General features: G+C 40.6%; 1 pseudogene; it reads left to right on the top strand.

The window, feature by feature from the left end:
- The first annotated feature begins 687 nt into the window (after nt 1-687).
- On the top strand, nt 688-11,532 carry LOC119140741 (annotated as a pseudogene).
- The last annotated feature ends 484 nt before the right edge of the window (nt 11,533-12,016 follow it).

Genomic DNA, 12,016 nt, shown 5'->3' with positions numbered 1-12,016 from the left:
GAGCCTTCTGACTAGGACATGCTAAAACAAACTACTGAAGTGATAAGATTCAAGGACACTATAGTAAAATAATTGTGGTAGTGGGAGATTGAGACCTCCTACTCAAATGCCGCCACCACCACCACCACCACCACCACCACCACCATCACCCCCCGAAGAGTATGGATCCCCTGCTCAGGGAGCATGTGTAGTGAATTTAAAATGAACTGTACCTTTAAATTGAGGTGAGAAAGCAACTAACCAATAATTAGTTAGTATGTGTAGACTTTGGGCGGAACTAACCAACCTCACTGTATAAATATGTATTATGAGTAAAATTAAGTGTGCAAGTTAGGAGGAGCAATCCCCCTTGCGCCGGGCACCACAATAAACATACCTGCTTTATAACTCTCCTCAAGTTGTAAAGTATGATTCCGAACGTCAGGGTCTGCCTGCCACCCAGGGGATGCTGCATTATCCAGGAGAGCGAAGTTGAATGATACCAAATGGGATGATGGGAAAGAAGGGTGTGGGAAGAGGAGCACTGGGGATTTGTCTTCCCAAGAAAAAGTTTGCTATACCCTCGCCAAACCAAAGAAAGACAGACATGGGGAAAGGGTGTGTGATTTTTAGTTTCCTAGATCAGGCAGCACCTGATTTGGGCCAGTGTTGAAGAGGCTGACAGGGTCGTTTGTCCACTGCAGGCACATGTGCACAGAAGGCGAGAGCGGTGGGAAGCGGAAGCTTTCCAGCACTTCCTTTTCTATGGTAACAGTTCAAAGTGAAGATAGTGGGATAACCTGCGAAACCAGCTCGAGCAGATATTTTACTCCCTGGGTGTCAGAAACTAGTACAGCTTCTAATTTTTACAGTATGGAAAGTTCACCAGTAGGTTCTCCTCCAGGAAAAGTGATCTTTAGTATGGATGAATGTAAGATTGTTTAGAAAAGGAAACGTAAATCTTTAAATAGGGTGATGATGCCTACAAATCTGATGGGAGGCCAGGGCAATAAAAAACGTGACTCTTCTGGAATGCAAAGGCAAGAACCAAGAACTGTTCTAGGAGAGGTGCAGAGCTCAGTGTTAAACGTTGAACAGATGGAAGCACAAGATACAGATGAGGAAATGTTGGATGACAAAGAAGGTCTAGAGACCACTGCAGAAGAGCCAGTAAAAATATCAATATTTAGAGAAAGCAGACTGAGAAAAGTAGGACTGATCCTTGGAGGACCATTACAAGCTGGAATCCAGCTGTTCAACTCAGTTTTTGGAGGGACTGGGCCAGCCCCTGAAACACTAGAGAAAACTAGAATCCAGAGAAGTAGCTCAGTTTTAGGAGATTCTGAACAGTTCCTTGAAGCATCAGCAAAAGAAAGATTGCAGAAGTTCAGTTCACTTTCAGAAGCAACACATCCAAAACCTTTCCAGAGAGCAAGTAGAAATTTTGAAACACCATCGGGGATAATGGAGCAAAGACAGCAACCTGCAGCACATTCAAATCAAAGCAATTTTTCACCAACAACGCCTCTTGATAACTGGCTTACTACTAAAGATGATGTTTCATTTGAAAATGTTAAACCCGTTAAAATGAAAAATAAACCAAGCAGTTTTTCAAGCTTTGGTGCAGAAACAGATCATCAGCATGAAGAAAGAAAAGACAGACCATCTCCTTTGGAGACTCCAAATCAGGTATTGGGACAGTCACTGAAGTCCTGCCTTCCTGAAGAAGCCAGGGAGCAGCAAAGTTATTCACCTGTGGCCAAAACAGCAATAACAGAACAATCAGCATCCACTTCATTAGAGTCTGATGATAAATCAGAAAAGCGAGTGCTGCTTCCTTCAGTTGAAACTGCAAACAAGAAACCAGACCAATCCCTGCTGACAGCATCAGATCTTCTGGATGAACTGATGGAGCAGGAAATTCAGCCCAATCCTGCACTACAGTCTGTTTCAGCAGATTTTGTTAATGAATTAGATAGACAAAGTACCTAACCTATTTTGCCAGATGTCAGAACATCCTGGGAGGGGGAAGCACAGAAGTCTTACTTGCCTAGTCCTCCATCAGCTAAATCCAAGTATTCCACTCTACCTGAAACAAGACAGGAGAATATTGTGGGAGAGGAGGACAGAGAATGTCTGAAGAGAGATATATGAGAGGAGGATGGAGAATGTCTGACCTGGCAGGAGATGAGAGAACAGTTGGGTATTCTGAAGGAGAGTAAGAAAGATAAACATGGTTATCTAGTAGCAAAAAGGTGTCTGCATGCTTGTAGTGATATATAGCTATGTAACTGCATGAATGGTTTCTGCCCTGAGCCTGGTGGTACATACAGCTGGAATTTGTATCTGGACTCAGAGGTATAAATATGACCTTCTCTGCACAATAAAGCGTCTCTGGTTGCACCACAACCTGAGTCCGTGCCTTCATATGCCACAGATTATTCCTCAGTCATCAGAAACTGCACAATCTGAGTCTGGTTACATGCTGTTACCACAGTCTGTATATGAAACAGAGAAGCAAAAAACTGAGTGCCACTCATCAAAACTGCATGGTCAGAAACTGAGCATTCAGCTCTATTTCATTCTGCTAAAAAAAGTGTGTCAAAATGCCCCACCACCAGAAACGCAAAATATGCACTTAGAGAAGCAAACAAAGTCTGAATGAGACTTTTCCTCCTCCCTTCAGGAAACAGAGGAGCAAAAATTAAACTAAATTCACTTATTCCTGAAAAGATAGATTCTAAATATTTTGGCATTTCATATCCTATTTGCACAGAAACACAAGAAACTCAGAAAACTTCAGATGTAAATAAAGCAGTAGATTTGGATCATCCTGATTTTTCCATTGAAAAAACCAAACAAGCAGAGAGTGCACAAATAGAGATAGAGTGTCCAGATTTCTCATATTCCAAAGAAGAAACAGAGGAATCGGAGAGTGCCCAACTGGAGACAGAGCAGCCAATTTTCTCATATTCCATGGAAAAAACCAGAAGAATTTGAGACTGCACAGCTGGAGACGGAGCATCCAGGTTTCTCATATTCCAGAGAAGAAATGGTGGAATCAAAGAATGCACAGCTGGAGATGGAACATCAGGAGTTTTTATTTTACAGGGGGGAAACAGAGAAACAAAAAATCTGTTCCTTTTGAACTGGAACAACCAGTCTTATTCCCCTGAAGAAGCAGAACAATAAGAAACAGCACAATAAGAAACAGCACAGCTTGCATTGGAACCTTCAGATTTATCATATTTGATTGAAGAAATAGAGAAAGAAAACACTACAGAACTCCAATTGGTACATCCAGATATATCTGATTCCTCTGGAAGAGGTGAGACACAGAAAACTGGGTATCTGGAAACAGCACATTCAGATTTACCATATCCCATGAATAAAAAAAACAGAGCAGCAAGAATTGGCACAAGTAGATTTGGACAATTCTATTATGTCATATTTTAGTGAGAAAGGAGAACGACCACAGCCTGTACAGCAGGATTCACAACCTGGAGTTAAGCTGTATTCCTGTGCCAAAGGAGTGCAAGAAGAAACTACTCAACTGCAGTCAGAGCATCCAGTTTTGTCATATTCTACTGGAAAATAACAGCAACATAAAACCTCACAGGGGAGGGTACAACAGCTGGATATATCATATTCCACTGGCAAAATTGAACAACAGGAAATATTGCAGCCAAAGTTGGAACAAGCAGATTTTCCATATTCCCATGGAGAAACAGCATAAGAAGCTGTACAAAAAGACTTAGAATGTCCAGAGCCATCATGTGTCATTAATGAAGCACAACAATATGAAAATGTACAACTAGCTTAAGAGAATGGGGATTTTTCATTTACCACTGGAGAAGTAATGCAAGAAAGAGCAGAGTCAGGATCTTTGGGTTCATCACATTTGATTGACAGAGAAAAGCCCTGGGAAATGGCACAAATGGAGCAGGAGCATTTGCTTCCCTCCTATTCCACTGCTGGTAGTCAGCAACAGGAAGCCACACTGCTGGGTTTGGCCCAGCCAGATATATCATATTCCTTTGGCAGATTGGAACAACAAGACATAGTACAAAGAGAGCTGGAACAGCAGTAAACAGCCCAATAAAAAGCTATGCAAATGGAATGGCAGTATTCAGATTTATCAGCAACGTAGGGGAAAGAGGAGCCACAGGATGTAGACCAAATGAATTTGGCACAGCAAGGAACAGCTCAGTCAATGCATCCATCTTTGCCACATTCTTTCAGTGAACAAATACAAGAAGAAATGCAAATGGAGCCAGCATATCCAGAATAGACATTTTATGTAAGTACAGAAATGCAGAAAATGACACAACACAAATCAGAGCAACCATTTCTTTCATATTTTACTGGCAAAACAGAGCAACAAGAAATAGTATGTTCAGAGCTGGAGCAAACATTTTTTCCATCTTCCAGTGGAAAAGAAGCTCCACTGGAAATGGGAATTAGTTCAGAATATCCAGATTTGTCATATTCTTTTCACAAAGCTGAACAACAAGAAAAGTTGGAACATCCAACCTTACCATTTAGTTTGAAGCAACAGGAAACTACACCACTGGTGATGGAACATCCAGATTTTCCATGTGATAGTGGTGAAGCAAAACCAGGCAACACTGTAGAGCAGGAGTCAGAACATCCAGAGCTGTCATACTCCATGGGAGAAACACAAGAATTGGAATATTTGGATTCACCAGGAACTCCAGGTGAGGCAGCACTAGATAAAAATATGGAAGTGGAATCTAAATACCCAAATTTGTCATGTTCTGATGGCCAAAAACCCCACCAAGAGACTACATAATTGAATTCAAAATATCCAGATTTATCATTTTTCTTTGGTAAAGCCAAAGAACAAGCAACTCGAGTTTGAGCCAAAACATTAAAAATTGCCTAAAGTGGCCAGAAAAAGAGCTTCTCAAGCAACTGCACAAATAGAATCAAAACATCTAGATTTGACATATTCCCTTGGCAAAGCAGATGAGCTGGAAATTGCACCATGGGAAATGAAATATCCTGATTTGTCACATTACACTGATGAGACAAACCAACAAGAAGTAGTACTGTTGGATCAGAAACACAAAAATTTCTGTTGACAGAGAAAAGCAGCAGCAAACCACAGAACAGCAGTTAGAGCAAGAAAAGTTATCATATTCTCCTAGAAAAACAGAGCAATTATAATATGTCTAAGAGAACTTGGAACAACCAGATTTATCATTTTCTATTGACAGGCCAGATGATGAAATGACCCCACCAGAGACAGAACACACTAATGTGATATATCCTCTGGAGAAAGCAGAGGTATGACAAAGAGTACAACAAGAATTGGAGCAAACAGGTTTAACTTCCCCCTTTGTAAAAGCAGAACAGAAAACAGTTCAGCCAGATGCGGTAATTCCACATTTGGCCCATTCTGTGGGTATGGCAGAACCAGGGCAGAGACATCCTGATTTGCCTTATTCTGTTTTAAAAGCAGGAAGAAGGAAGACTGTGTACCGCACAGCTGAAACCTGAATACCCTTTTCTAGCATGTTCCCTTGACAAAGTGCAGGAAACAACCCAGCAGAGGTTGGAACAGCTGGATGTGTTGTAAGTCCATGACAAAGCAGAACAACTCCCACCTGCCCAGCTGGAGCTAGGCCACACAGACTTGGCTGACAAAGTGGGACAGCAAGGGATGGAGCATACAGCCTTGGGACACCCTGATGAGGGACAGTCTGTCAGCAGAGCAGAGTATCTACAAACTGCAAAAGAGAAACTAGTACTTCCAGATGCATCATCTCATAATAGAAAAGCAGAGCAAAGACAAATGGCAGAACCAGAGCCAAAGCATCTTGATTTATCATATTCCATTGATAAAATACAGCCACAATTGCATTCCACTGGCACAGTACAGCAACAAGAAAAGGTTCAACCAGAGCTGGAACAGCCAGGTGAATTTTCATCATCTCTTGGTAAAGAGCAGCAATGGGAAAGTGCAGAAATGCAGGCAGAACACCCTGAGCTGCAGTGCTCTATGGAGAAAACAGAATGACTGCAAAATTCCCAAGCAAAATCAGAATATGCAGATTTGTCATTCTCTGTTGGCATGGCAGAAACTCATAAAACAACACAGCCACAGTTGCAAGAACGTATTTTGTTGCAATTTTTTTTTGTCAAAACAAAGCAATCACGGGCAGCCCCACTGGAGTCTGAGCATCCAGACATCAGATGCCATGAGCAAAGTACTGCACTCTGATTTGCCCTCTTCTGTTAGTGAAGAAAAACAATGTGCACAAATGGAGTTCAAACAGGAGAGGGGAAGCTATGCATTACACCCAGAGGAAACAGTACAAATAAAATTGGAATAGCTGATGTCAAGTTCTCATGGCACAGCAGAGCAACCAAATCGGGCTCCACTGGAAGGGGAATTCCCAGATTTCTTGTATACCTCTGGCAAAAAAGAGCAATGAGAAATGGAAAAACAAGAGTTAGAGCATTTAGATTTATCATATTCCACTGATAAAACACAGCAACAAGAAACCACACAACTTGGGTTAGGACAACCAGATTTATCATCTTGCCCTGGCAAGACAGTGCAACCACAAACTGTTCAAGTGGAAGCAGAACATCAGTTGCTGCATTTCACTGGCAAAACAGAACAGCAAGGAACAGCACAACCAGAGGTTGAGCATCTGGATTTGTCATATTCCAGTGGGAAATTAGAGCAGATGTAGGCTATGCAATGGAAATCAGAGCAGCCTGTAACACTCCATCCCATTGGAAAAACAGAGCAACAAGGAATAGCACGTCCAGAGCAGGAACTTCCCAATTTATCATATTCCATTTGCAAAACACTGTCACAAGAAACTACACAAATGGGCAAGCAACAAAAATGACAACAAAATTTAACATATGCCCTTGGTAAAACAGATGAAATACAACCTGTGCAAGGTGAACTGGAACATACAGGTTTGTTGTATTCTTCTGGCAAAAGAGAACAAGAAATGGTATTGCCAAAGTTGCAACATCCACGGCTATCTTCTCCTGTTAGAGAAATAAGACGAAGCTACACATCAGAAATCAAACTATCCAGATTTGTCATATTCTATTGGCCAACAAGAGCACCATGATATTGAACAACCAGAGGTGGAAGAAATGGATTTACCCTATCCGGCTGGGAAATCAGAGCACCCACAACCTGGCCAAATAGTACTGCAACAGCCAGAGCTTTCGGAGTCCTTTGGCAAATTAAAGGAAAAGAGAATGGCCCAGCCTGGCTTTTTGCACTCCCTTGGTGAAGAAAAGCATAACCAGCTTCACAGTTAGACAGTGCAACAAGGTTTATCACATTCACTTGGCAAAACAGAAAACCAGGAAACTGTACAAGCAGGGTTCATGCCTTCTGATTTTTCATATTCCACAGGAAAAGCAGAGCAGTTGCAAATGGAACGACTAAAATCAAAACATCCAGATTTGTCATATTCTCTTGGCAAACCAGAGACTTGCGGAATAAACCCACCAGATTTATTGTACTACTACAACAGAGTAAAGCAGCCACAGGCTGCCCAGATGGAGCACCCAGAAATGTCATACTTCGCAGATGAACTGGAGTGGGGGGATGGGGCCCAACCTTAACTGCAGTGTGTTAATTTGCAGTACTCTGTTGTTGAAACAGAGCTGCCAGAAACACCTGTATCATATACCTTTGGCAGGATCAAGAAGCAGGAAACTGCACAACCGGACTTTGAACAATCATATTTATCAAGTTCTACTGACAAAGCAAACAGCCCCACTGAGAGCAGGATGTTCAGAGAAGCAAGATAGTGGGGCTACTTCATCTCTAACTGCTCAGTTGGAAACTGAACAAGATTTATCCTTTTCCACTGAGGAAGCAGAGAGCCAAAAAATTAAACCATATTCATCTCTTCCTGAGCAAATAGTGTCTGTACCTTTGGGTGTTTCACATTCTGTTTCTGACACAAAAATAGAAGGAAGTCCAAAGTCTTCACCTGTAACTGGAGGCCTGTCCCCCAAGCACTTAGATTTATCTTATACCCATTGTAAAACAGAACAGTCAGAAACTGCCCAGCCTGAGTCAGGTTTCTTTTTTGCAAGAAAAGAAACAGAATACAAATGTTCATCCACATTTGCCTGTGGCTGCACAGTCAGAGGCTGAACATGTAATTTTACCTGAAACAGAGAGAGAAAAGAATCCACATTACTTCCACACAGCTATACAATTAGAATCTGAACAATTAAATTTATCATATTCTATAGATAAAGCAGAAACTCTAGAAAGTCAAGACTATTTAACTGTACCTTCAGAACTGGAGTCTGAACCTTCAGTCCTATTTTATTCAGCTGATGATACATGTCAACAAGAAATTCCACCTTATTCAAAACCTACCTCTCAGTATTTGGTTCCCACATGGTCCATTGCTGAACAAGAAAAGCAAAGCACGCAGCTACTTATTCCCCAGTCTGCACAATCAGAGTGTAAACATGTAATTCTACCACATGATGAAAAAGAATTGCAAAAAATTCAACAATATTCACCTAAACCAGCAAACTTGAAGACAGTGCAGTTGGAGAGTATGTCTTTAATGTGCACTCAAGACCAAGATGAGCAAGAATCTCAAGATCATTTGTTGGACACAGAATATTTGTCATCAGAGCAACTAAGAAGTCCCCCCAAATTCCCTACTGAGCAGGATAAACAAGAAATGCAATGTGATGTGCAGAAAGTACCAAGGTTGGTGACCACAGAGTCAAAAGTGACTGCTGTAGCAGACTGGCAAGCAGTGTTGTCAGACTCATTTGTACCTTTTCATACATTACCTGAAATGTCAGTATCAGTAGCTTTCACTGATGATGAAGAAAAACAAAATATTCCATCATCTTTATCTGATGTAGTAGGCATGCTTGGAAAGCAATCTAACATAGTTTCAGGCATTTATACTGAAGGAGAGTCATGAAATGCAACCACATTTTGCAGAGCAAAAGCACATATCCTCAGAGCATCTGGGAGCTGTTTCATCAGATATTTAGGAAACTGTGACACACCAAACTCAGTATTATTCTGGTGAATGGAGCAGCCTTTCTTCAGCAGAGATGAAATCTGTTTGCTCTAGTTCTGATGAAAAGCAGAACCCAGATATCCCATCTTTTGGGCTAGCTAGCTGGCTGGCAGAAGAGGTGAAAGCTTGCTCAATTAGTCCAGTAAAAGCTACAGAAACAGACAAGCAAGGAATTCAACTTTCTCCAAATGAAGCTTCTGATTTTGGATCAAAACAATTCCCACCTGGAAGCTGCACAGAACTTACAGTTCATGATTCTACAAATAAAAGAGATATGTTTAGAGTTTCTGATTCAGTGTCAAGTGAAATTTCCCACAGAGTGTCCTCAGAAACTAGTCACAGAGTGTAAAAGTATGATTTACCATCTCTGGGAGTAGATAATCCTGGTCCAGACAAAACTAGTACTGGAAATCCTATGAAAATGGAAGCAGTGCAACATCTGGAGGTAGACAAAGTGTCTAAAGTGCCTGAACATTACCTGAGAAGAGAAGAAGAAATGGAACATGAGCACTGTAGAAGACAGTCAGCATGCTCCAGAACCTACTGAACTATTTAATATTATTTCAAAAGGTTATGAAATACTCAGTATTCATGCTCCTACACATATTTCTTCTGTTGATCAAGAAGTAAACACATGTCAGATAAACTAGAATACTTGGAAACAAATCCTTCATTTAAAAGTGAATTAGCTGATGATGGCCATAGAGCCTTAGCTTCTGGAACAACCACAGAAATTTAAGAAAACTGTGTTGGGAAAGCCTGCAAACCATGAGCTAAAGTAATTGGTCAAAAATGATAATGCTGAGGAAACTGAAGAAACACAAGAAAATTTCATGTTGCCAGAAAACAATAATAATGCAGTATTGGATCCTAATAATGGTATGGCCAATATGGATTATTTTGAAAAATATACCTTGATTGATGACAAATCCCCAATTAAGCCACATTTTGAAAGACCAAATTCATCGTTTCCTGTGACAGAAAATCCCAATGAACCTGTGGAAGAAGCCACATCTTTTAAAGAAAGTGCTGAGGTAGATACTTTGGAAGAGGAGTTTTCCTTACTTGAGAATCCAGGTGAAGTCCTTTATGGTACTGTGAAAGGAGAAAGCAAAATGCAGTCCTATGCAGATACTCTAAAACCTTTACCTCTGCAGAAATCAATTGACATTAGCAGTAAAAAAGTTACAAATGTAGAAGATGGACAGAAGTCACCAGGGACCCCACTCTTTGATTCAGGAGTGCTAGAACAATCTCTGTTGTTTTCTACCACTGTTGCTGCAGTTAATCCAGAGCTTCTAGAGGAGCCACCTGCTCTGTCATTTTTATACAAGGACCTCTATGCAGAAGCAGTAGGAGAAAAGACAAAGGATGAGACTCCTTCTGATGAGGAAAGTGGTAATTCTAATGTGTCTTTCCCTAGTAGAAATTCAGACACAGATAATGAAATTGGAATATATTTTGAAAAATACATTCTTAAAGATGAAATTCCAAGTAAGTCCATAGGGCCTCAAAAGGATCAGATACCAGAAGATGAGTCTTTTAGTGGAGGAATTTCATTTCAGAGTTCAGAGGACAAACACAAGCAAGTGTCTGGTGATGTTTCACATGTCAGAACTGAGATTTTGCCAGAAAGGGGTGTTGTGGAGAGAAAGTCCAGACTGATGGTGACATTCAAGCAACAATTTGTAAACCAATGCATGCCATTCCTTTTGGAAGCAAAGTAATTCTTTCAGGTGCAAGAAGTGATACCACTGAACAAAGAGAAGAAAATGTACCTGTAGAAACAACTGAGGAATTGCCAGAGCAGTCAAGTCATCAAGAGTATAGTCAACTAGTGGATTATCAGGGAGCTGCATGTCAAGAAGCTGGTAATAAGCAGGAAGAACAGCATGAAATAACTGCAGTTCCTCAAATGGAAAAATATGTCCCATGTGTCAGGACTCCTGATGAAGATAGTGAAGATGATCAGTATACCCAGAAAAATCTTTCATGTGTCCCTACCATTCAGCAAACAGAGAAGCTAGACTTGTAAAGAGAGGAGCAGCACCCTGATGTTTATGAAGATCTCACTGAGTCAATGGACTACAATGTGATTACACAAGAAGAACTTTTACAAGATGTAATATCATCTGAATTCACACACAAGGAGCTATTATTTGAAGACAGGGACTTTTTTGAGCATGTTGGTGATAGTTATGAATTTGATACTGAGCCAGAGCAAAGAACACCTGTTGAGCTTGAAGATTCAGGCTTTGTGTTGTTGTATCCTGAAAAATTGGCAACAAACATTCCTCAAGTTGAGAGTGCACAAAGAGAACTGAAGAAAACACAAGCAGACACATATTGTTACCACTGCAAATGTCCAATATCTGTTATTGACAAGCTTTTTGGAGAACATAAAGACCATGAAGTCACAACATTAGATGCTGCTGCAACCAAGATGAAGGTAAAAATTAATTTGGGTGAGGGAAGGAGATACTGAGGCTAATTTCTTCAGGCCTCCTGTGTTGTCAGTTGAGAGGGTTCAGAGAGCAGTCCAGAAGCTAAGTCACAGAAACACCTGTGAGAGCTCTTGAAGGGAGACTATCTTATCATTAAGGTATTCTCTAGAGTCCTAGGCTTGTTAAACTGATATTTTTATTTGTTCAGAAGTTTGAATGACCTTGTTTCTATGTAGCTTTTACCAGACTTTCCATCTTTTAGCCTTCTTGTCTGTGTAAGTTTGTCTGATTTGTAAGTGTAGGGGGAGAAATGGGAAGAGTGTAATTTCTATGAAAAGAAATTTTTAGTAACAGCAGCTCATTTCACTTGACAAGGTACAAAAACCTCCATATGTGGGGACCAGTATCATTATAAAGTGTTTCCCATCCCAGTTATGTGTGTTCATTGCTCAGAGATGTTAGATTAGTTACACAGTTTACACTACACAGTTTTGTTGAAACTCCATTTTCTGTTCAGTTCATGTT

Source organism: Falco rusticolus, chromosome W (genome assembly GCF_015220075.1).
Source record: "Falco rusticolus isolate bFalRus1 chromosome W, bFalRus1.pri, whole genome shotgun sequence".
In the NCBI taxonomy this organism is placed as follows: Eukaryota; Metazoa; Chordata; class Aves; order Falconiformes; family Falconidae; genus Falco; species Falco rusticolus.
The sequence above is the reverse complement of the archived record's forward strand: the minus strand, read 5'-3'. Positions and strand labels throughout refer to the sequence as shown.